The following is a 9,852-nucleotide window of genomic DNA, read 5'->3' on the forward strand; positions in this document are numbered from 1 at the left end:
TTTCTTTGTAGGTAACATGTCAGATAAAATATTATTATTATTTATATTATATATTATTATTATAATAATATTATTATTATTTTATTGAAATCTCGTACATGTGCAATTGATCCATAAAGATATATTTTAATTTAATAAATTTGACTTTACCTGGTATTAATTTTTATTAATAAACTATTTAAAATCCATTGGTGACCCCCTCAAAATTTCTTGAAGTTTTACTATATTAATCAGAGTACATGGAAAATCTGTTAAGGAAAAGAAAAATTTCCGAAAACGAAACAAAGAAACACGCCCTACCAATTTATGAATTGTGAATTTTTTCCCATTTACACGAATTCATTTTTTTTTAAAATTCTCACTTCACCTTGTTCATTATGACTTCCCTCCCTGTTTACTTTGCACACGAGAATTTTATGACTGAGTCAAATTTTTTTTATTGCTTGTTAAAAATCCTTACTAAATTTGGGTCGTTATCTTTTCTATAAAAAATATCTATAAATTTAAAATGAATTGAAATTATACCTATATCTCGTTCTTGAAATCCACACTGTACACTACTAAAAGTAAACAATTTTAATATTCAAAATTAGTTTTAATATGATTCTTATAACCTGAATATTGCTACTCTCTGAACATAAATAATACAGTCAAATTTATATTTGTTAAGTATAAACTAAATTCAGAATATATGCTGATGTTCCACCTTCACAGCATATAGGTTGAAAGAGTATCTGTCTGGAAGGAATTTGTTTCAAGCACATGAACCATATCAAGGTTCCTTCCTTTTCATGTGTAGGATTTTTTATGCAGAACGATTTAGGGGTCGTCCATAAATTACGTCACGCCACTTTTGAATCTCTTTGCCCCTTCCCCTCGTAACGCATCGTAACAATTGACTCTCCTTCCCCCCCCCCCCTCCCCTCCAATATTACAAACAATTTCTTACCCTCCCCCTTCCTCCCTATCCCTCCTCTCTATCTCGTTATGAAAATTTTTTAACATTTTTTGTGGGGAGGGGGAGTGGAAATTTTACAAAATACAAAACGATTTTAAATATAATGTTTATAATTTTCTGAGCTTCTTTGAGTTAATTAATTAGTACTTTTCAATCTTTATGTTTTTTTTTCACCCCAATAGTTCCGTGTAAAATTGTATAAATTAACATTGCTATCCTAAACATGATACCAATTTTAAAAACCAATTTTTCCAATATATAATACATGCAAAATAGTATATAATACATTTTAATACATAACAACATATTATACATTCAAAAAAATTATTTTATGAATACAATTTTCTCATAACATGTAACGCGGCGTGGCCGAATAGATTCTGTTTCAGGCTTGAAAACCGAGAGTTCCAGGTTCACCTCTCGGAATCGATATTATTTTAATTTTTTTTAGTTAGTGCACAAATGTTGTTTATTTTGTTGCTGCACACTTTTGTGCACCAACTAAATAAAGTTTCGCACTTGGACCATATAAAGTCAAAACGCAGAAAGTGCACTGCACATAGACTTTTACAGCCGTAACAATCCGTTAACAGGCTGTAAGTACACCGTTAACGGAGTGTACACATCAATTAAGTAAGATTTAGGCGTAGTGGATTTTAAAATCAACATGTAGATACATCAATAAAAGGTTTTGGTTTGGTCCGATACTCTTTTAATTAAAAGAAAGTCTTCTCTAGATTTAAAAGTAAAAAAAAAAATGTTGCTTCACATAATCGAGACCCCCCTCCCCCTCCTAACAAATCATCACAAAAAATGACTAATTCCCCCCCCCCCCTTTTCCTCCTTTTCTTTACACCCCCTCACTAAAGCGTGACGTAAGGCATATGTCAGAAAAATACACCATCAATTAACAAACTGCTTTTTCCTACACATTTTTATTCCTGTATTACATAAAAAATATAATATATTATGGCAATGTGCAGTAGTGATCAAAACTTTTTGGGGCCCAGGACTGCTTTAAAGCAGGAGGCCTCTTTCCGTGATCAAAAAAATTATTTTCAGTGTCTCTTTTAAAAACAAACTTTTCTATGAATTAAAGCCTCCAAAACTGTGGGGCCCACGGCTATAGCACTGGCAATATAACTCCAGAAGGAAATATGCAAATGTTTTTAAAATTTTAAAAAGGTTTTTTATAAAATATACCTACTGAGCTATATATATATGTAGCTCAGTAGGTATATTTTTTCTAGTATAAATAGCAGATTTAGAAAATGCAATTTTCAAAACGTTATTAAAAGAAGATTTTTAGTTACTACTGTTAATTATACCATTAAATTTTAAATGTTTGAATAAAACGTCGCATTAACATACAATTCTATTGAGGTAAGAACCCGTAAAATACCAACTTGCAAATAATTTTAAACAATAGCTAACAATACTAAACAATAGCGGCAGTTACCATATTTCATCTAAAAAAAAATAATACAAACTAAATGTTTACAAACAAACCTTACAATCCTTTAGAACTTTTTTTTTTTTTCACAAATAAAGCTAACTCCAGGTAACACGTTATGAATAACTGAAAAAATAAAAAACATAAATCTTTGACGGTGCTTAAAACTTCTAAATTTTGGCACCAACCATCAACTGTATAATTTAGATAAGGCTTATTGATAAAATATATATATATAACTGACAGTTACTGCTAGACATCGAGTTTTAGGCAATATCAATTAGTTTTATTTTTTCTGGAAAAAAAGTTGCTTATCCAAAATCTTTATTTACAAAAATATGTTTACATATACAAACATAATAGCAGCATTATCACAAAACTATGCAGTTTGTAATTCACTAAGCCAAGCATATGTTTTTATATTTTCATAAAACAAATTCATAAAACTGCAGATAAAGCAACAAATTATCTTCACTGAAGATAATTTGTTGCTTTATTGCATAATAGCATAAAGTAAAAAATGCAGGTTTTCTTTATACAGAAAACATGAAGAATTTACTTCATAAAGCAACTTCTTGCAAATTTTATTTAATAAAACTACATCGTTTTGCTCTAAAGCAATTCGTACATTATAACAAATTTAAACATAAGTTTAAAACACTTCAAAAATTTACAATGTTAGCTGCAAAATCCTTATGCAATTTATCGGTTGTTTTTTCTCAAGTTGCACAATTAATTTCTAGACTTTTTATATTTGGATCCAGATCAGATTAGGCGGATTCACCACTTAGTTCTATACTACTTTAGGCATAATTTGACTTTCGTTAGTTAAAGTGATTAAAATACACACCTTCGTACCGAGATTAGATTAGGCAAAACTTATTTTGCCTAATGCACGTAAAAGTCATTATGTCTAATCATAGTTTATAATACTCCCGCGCTTATCGTAGTTGAGGTGGAAATATCCCAAGAAATTACTCGTCAGCAACGCTGTAACCGTGAGTAAAAAAATATAACGCCCGATGGAATTTTAAAATGTAAAGTAAATTACATCTTAATAGTAATATAATATTTCTCCTTAGGCGGCCGCCTAATGTGTTGAACCCTAGATCTGCCCCGGCACGGTGTGGTTGGCTAATTATCAAAACTCAAATGTACAAAACATTCAGTTTTGTCTTTTTTTAAAGGAATTTCTTGGATAAAATAAAACTGTCGAGCCGATAGCTTAAATAGACCGGTAGTTTAAAACTATTTTTAAATAACCCAATAATAATCAAAATAGCCTTAAATACATGGTAGTTTAAAATTATTTGTAAATTTAGATAATTAGAAATGCATCAAGTTTTAGTTAGGCATCTACTAAAAGTAATTGAAATTTCCTTCTTTTATTTCATGTTTATGAAAATAGCTGCAGTTGTTTTTAAAGACACCTTCTTCGTTGAAATAATTTCGATACTCTTCATCAAGTAAAAAATCATTGAATTGATAAATATCATAATTTTTAGTGTAATTTGAATTCATTTTGGTATTTAAAACTATAAAAGTTCAAAAAATAAATGAGATAACTAAATAACTACAAAATAAAAAAATTTCTTAGACAACCTTAGCATATTTACCTTTGGCTCTCAGACCTTTTGCTTCCAATAATTGTTTTTGCAATACCAAAGTTCTTTTGCTATAAATTTATATACGTTTACGTAAAATTGATCGTTCCACATTTTTAATTGAACGTTGTTTTCCAATGCAGATTTTTCGTTTTTTTAATTTAAGAATTTAAATATTATCGTTTGTTGGTTTGTTTTTCACGATATTTTTCTCCCCGTCCTGTGCGCCAGTTATCTACGTTTTCTTTCAAAACCAAGTTTAGACTATAAAATATCTTAAATTTCTTCTCGCTAATCCTGCCATTAACACAGAACTATGGCCACATATGGACCTCATATACCTTTTTTGTCGGGATGATTATATCACATAAAGTGGCATAACTATGTAAATTACATCCGCATGTTAGTCATATCTATTGATTAGATATGACTATCATATCTCCTGAAAAATTATTTTTCTTGAGCGTAATTAAAGTTTAAATCGCTAGGCGACATAACTATGTGGTCCACATATGTATTCAGCATAGATAAATATATCAATCATTCACTCGATATAATTTCACATTTTTTCCCCCAAAATGTGACCACACGAGAACTACGTATATTTTTCTTGGGGATCGTCCATAAATTACACAACGCAAAACTTATTTTAAATAACATAAGTAGCAGATCATTTTGCTCTTTTGCGCTGCGGTTTCGCTGGACTTGAAAGATCGTTTATATACTTGGTTTAATTAAACACTCTTTTTTCTACGGGAACAGGAAAGGTAAGGGAAAAATAATCACGTGAGCATGTGTAGTATAAGTTTTGATTTTTTTGAAGGACAATGACACATTCTCACGTGATTATTTTTTCCTTCCCTTTCCCGTTCCCGGAAAAAAACGGATGAGTAGAAACCCACCTTAATAGTTTATTTTTATTTTTTTTAAGTCTTTTTAAGCAGGTTTTTGCAATGAATGTTTTTGAGAGTTGTTATCCAGCATAAGTTTTAGGTAAAATTTGTAAATATCAATGTTCAATTAATGAAAAAGAAAAACTTCTTAATACATTATGTTTACTGTAAAAAGGAAACATAAAAAAGAGTGGAAAAAAATTCGATTATGTAAGAAAACCTTCATTGTTATCGATTTATTTATTTTATTTTATTTATACTTATACTTATATGAACCTTTTTTTGCTACGGTTAAATGGCATTTTAAAAATGCTTGATAAAGAGATTAAAGCGGCTATCACCGTTTTTTTTTGCATAATTAATCATTATTATAAATTAGAGAGTGACACGGGGACAGAAAGTTTCCCCATCCCCACCCCATCTGCATACAAATTTTTCCCCAATACCGCTTCTCTCCCCATCCAGTCACCGCATCCAATATAATAATTCAAATATCAAAATCTTGTATTTTAACTGTTTGTATTAATACTTTTATTAATACTTGAAAACTGTCCTTGATTCAGATATATTATTATGCATACCTACTATACCTATTCTATGTTCAAACCATGCAGAAATAACAGTCCATCGACACAATCCGGATGAAGTTGTGTTCCTCTATCGTCAAGTGTTTTTCCAGCAATTGAAAATGAACGTTCGGATGATGTGCTTGTTGCTGGAATTGACAACACTGACTGTGCTACCTGTGACAAATTTGGATAGAGTCCTGTTTTATTTTTCCAATACGAAGAAATATTATCCTCAGAATCTGTGCTGTTCCAGTAGCTGTCAACTTCATTGATGGCAGCTTCTTCACTTTCAAATAAATCTACAAAAAATTCACTTGAATTGTCATTATGTATTTTCCTCTTTTTTTCAAGTGGCTCAAGAGAAGTATTTTGATTTGAGTCAAAGGAGGCTGGTCTGACTAGAGGCAATTCATCTACTATGTTGTTTAAACTGTTTAGTGCTTCTTTAATTTCTTCTTCTGTCATTATTTTAGTTGCAATTCTTTTAAATTTTGGGTCCAAAAGAGTTGCAATTCTCTGCATTTCATTTATTGGAAAATAGCGCTTCATCATGTCATTTAAATGTGTCTTAAAGTCTTTAATGATATTACTATCTGTAGCCGATACTTGCAAATGTTTTGTTATTTGATATTTAGTTGGAACAACCATGTGCAAAGAACATTCTTTGTCTGTTGAAAGATGTTTAGTAGCAGTATCAAATGGTGTTAACACTGTGATGACATCTTTCAATAAATTCTCATTCAAATCGAATAATTTTCTTTGAAGTTTTTTATTTTGTTCTCTTGCTGACAAAGTTGTTATATCTTCAATATTTGTCAACACTGATTGCAACATAGTGAGTTGAGAATTCCACCTTGCTGAAACAGAATGCTTAACCGATGTTTGTAGTTCATGTTAAATTTTCGAACGTTTTATATGTGTCACTATTTCCTTGCATGTGCCAATAAGACTAATGATTTCCAAAACCAAAGCAGGGGCATTCACTTTCACTTCTAGACCATGAACCAAAACCAAATTTAGTTTGTGTCCACAGCATGGAATCCAAATTTGATCTTTAAAAGCAGCTTTAACATTGTCAGTCACATGATAATTGTTACTTCGCTATGCTCCCATTTCTTCTAGAGTTTCTTTGGTAACGGATTTAATATTCTCAGCTAAATGTAATAATAATAAAATATTTATGAAACTTTAATTAAAATAAAAAATACAAGATTGACATTACCAATAACATTGAAATAAGATTTTAACTGATGAAAGCTTTGTGAAAAGTTATTACAATGAACTACTTTTTAAATTGACAAGAGAAGAGAATCGACAAGCCAAATAAATATTTATGAAATCATGTGGTTTAACTTAAGTAAAGAAATATTTATGAAACTATTTGGTTTTAAAAAAGACATATTTGTAACCATGTGGTTTTAAAAAAGAAATACTAATCAAATCATGTGGTTTAATATTATTAAAGAAATATTTTTAAAACCATTTCGTTTAAATAAATAAATATTTTGGAAACCATCAAGTATTTAAATCAATAAAAATTATAATAACCTCACCTGTAGTTTTTCTTCCATTGATCTTGTTGCAATGATGTATGAGCACAATTTTTATTGGTCGTTGATATAGAGTACTGTAATTGTGGTGTATGGCATTGTTGCCTGTACGTGTGTCCCCAAATCAGTCGTTACAGCAAAACGTTTCTGCTTCTCAAACACTTTTCTAAGCTCAGCTCGTTTCTTTTCTGCTTCAGTATATACATGACGAGAAACAGTTCGAGCAGAAGGAAGAATATCATCAACAGAAACTCTTCCATGTTTAGCTCCAATTGAAATTAATTTCTCTCAAATTTTCTAAAACCAACACCTTCTAAAATTCAAAATGGCCGAATGTCAGTAGCACACATGTTCGAAATTACATTAACCAGCTCAGTTTTTTCTGTAGTCGTTATTTTTTTAACAGTTTCAGATGTTGACACAGCAAACATGGTTATTTTAGGCGACTATGTTTTCCCCACACACGATTTTATGTGAGCTTTCAAACCACTTGTACCATCTCGAGATTTCCATTTTAGTAGAGCTTTACACTTCGAGCAAAGAACGTGCTCACTAAAACATTGTCAACATTCACATTTAAGAAAAACGGCCGAACATCGCTGGTTCCCGGATTTTCGACGTAACTTATACTATCATCGTTTTTTGAAATAAGTTTGCTTATCTTTAATTTGTCCATTTTATGTATTCAGATGACAAATTAATAACCGTTACCGCGGAAACAAATTCAGATCTGTTACCGCTAACGCGGTATAACCAAGCCCATTATTACCGTTACCGCAGTATTACCGTAATTTCCATCCCCGCGGTAATTACCGCGGTAATCGCGGTATTACCGCAATTGAATAATCATGATAAAAATAAAATATTAAGCTCACTAAATAAACTTAAAGGAACCGGCATTTATATTAATGAAGATTATGCAAAAGAAACGATGTTAGAAAGAAAGAAGCTTTGGGAAGTAGTTAAATGGTTATGAGACGAAGGTAAATTTGCAGTTATTAAATTTGATAAAATTTATTGTAGAGATTTTAGAAAGTAATCGCGCGAAGTTTTATTAAGCGAAACGCTAATTAAACGATTTTAAATAATGCCTAACTTAAAAATAGGTTTTGAAAAATTACACTTTAATGTTTTCAATTCTGCAAATATTTTACTTAATGATATTTCTGACGCTGATTTGCATTTTTTTAACGAAAACAATTTTAGTTCATCCTTTTATGAAATAAAAACTTTTAAAAGTGAACTAAAAACCTTAAAGAGTAATTTTACTGTAATACACATTAACATAAGAAGTATAAATAGCAACATGGATAAGCTAAAACATTTTCTTATCGAATGCGATTATTTATTCAGTATGATATGCCTAAGAGAAACGTGGTGTTCTGGCGAATCATGCAGAATAAATCCATCTGAAAGAAAAACTAACAAAAGGGAAGGTGGAATTAAAGCTTATATTAGGAATGATCAAGTTACCTAAATAAGAGATGACCTTTCGATCTCAGATGCCGATAGTGAGGTTTTTACAATTGAAATAGCTAGCAACAAATCAAAAAACATACTGGTCCCCACATGTTACCGGTCACCTGATTTATTTAAATTCTCCAATCATTTAAAACAAATTTTTATAAAAACAACAATGAGCAAAAAAAAATATTCTGTATTGGAGACATAAACATAGATTGTTTACATTATGATAAACATGCCAATACTAAACTTTTTTTTGACGAAATGCTTCAACATTACATCTTCTCAATTATTAACAAACCAACTCGAGTAACTCCAACTTTAATCACTGCAATAGACAATATATTACCCAATTCATTATTTGATACTTCTCAGGCAGGAATAATAAAGGCAGATATATCTGATCATTTTCCTATTTTCTTCTTCTTGACACAAGATATAAAATCTAATAATAGTTGTAAAATTAAAACTTATAAAAGAAAAATCAACAAATTTGCTATTCAACAATTTAAAGACTCACTGTTGGCAGAAGAGTGGGATAAGGTATACCATGAATGCAATCTTGGGCACACTAACTCTGCTTATAATAATTTCGAAAAAATTTTCTTAAAAAACTATAATATGCACTTCCCAATTAGAGTAAAATTAGTAAAAGAAAAACGCTTAAAATGTCCATGGATCACCAAGGTATTAAAAAATCCTCACAAATGGTGATATTAAGTAAACTTGGGATATCATGAAAGAAATAATTGGGATAAAAACCTGCAAAATAAATAGTTTACCTGCTCAAATTGTCATAGATAATAAAGAGTATGACAATAATAATGCAATTTTAGAAATATTTAATTGTTTTTTTGTCAACATAAGCCCAAATCTAGCTTCAAAAGTCAATTGTCCAAACAACTCATTTGAAACTTATCTAACTAGTGTCAACAACGAGTGAATATTTAAAGAACTAAAAATTGATGAACTCGAATATGCAATAAACTCTCTTAAAACAAACAAGTCTCCAGGTATAGATGACATTTGCAGTAATATCGTCGTCAATGTCTTTTCGGAGATACGCAAACCTTTTTTCGAAATATTTAAATCATCAATTATAACAGGAACTGTACCAGATAAATTAAAAGTAGCTAAAATTGTACCTATTTTTAAAACCGGTGAAACATTTCTAATAAACAATTACAGACCAATCTCAATACTTCCAACCTTTTCTAAAATACTTAAAAGAATAATTTACAATAGATTACATGAATACCTAATTAAAAACAAGTTCTTAAATAAATAACAATTCGGCTTTCAAGCACAGCACTCAACAGAACATGCAATTTTAGATTTAGTTAATAGCATAAGTGATTCTT

Source organism: Hydra vulgaris, chromosome 04, assembly GCF_038396675.1.
Source record: "Hydra vulgaris chromosome 04, alternate assembly HydraT2T_AEP".
Lineage (NCBI taxonomy): Eukaryota > Metazoa > Cnidaria > Hydrozoa > Anthoathecata > Hydridae > Hydra > Hydra vulgaris.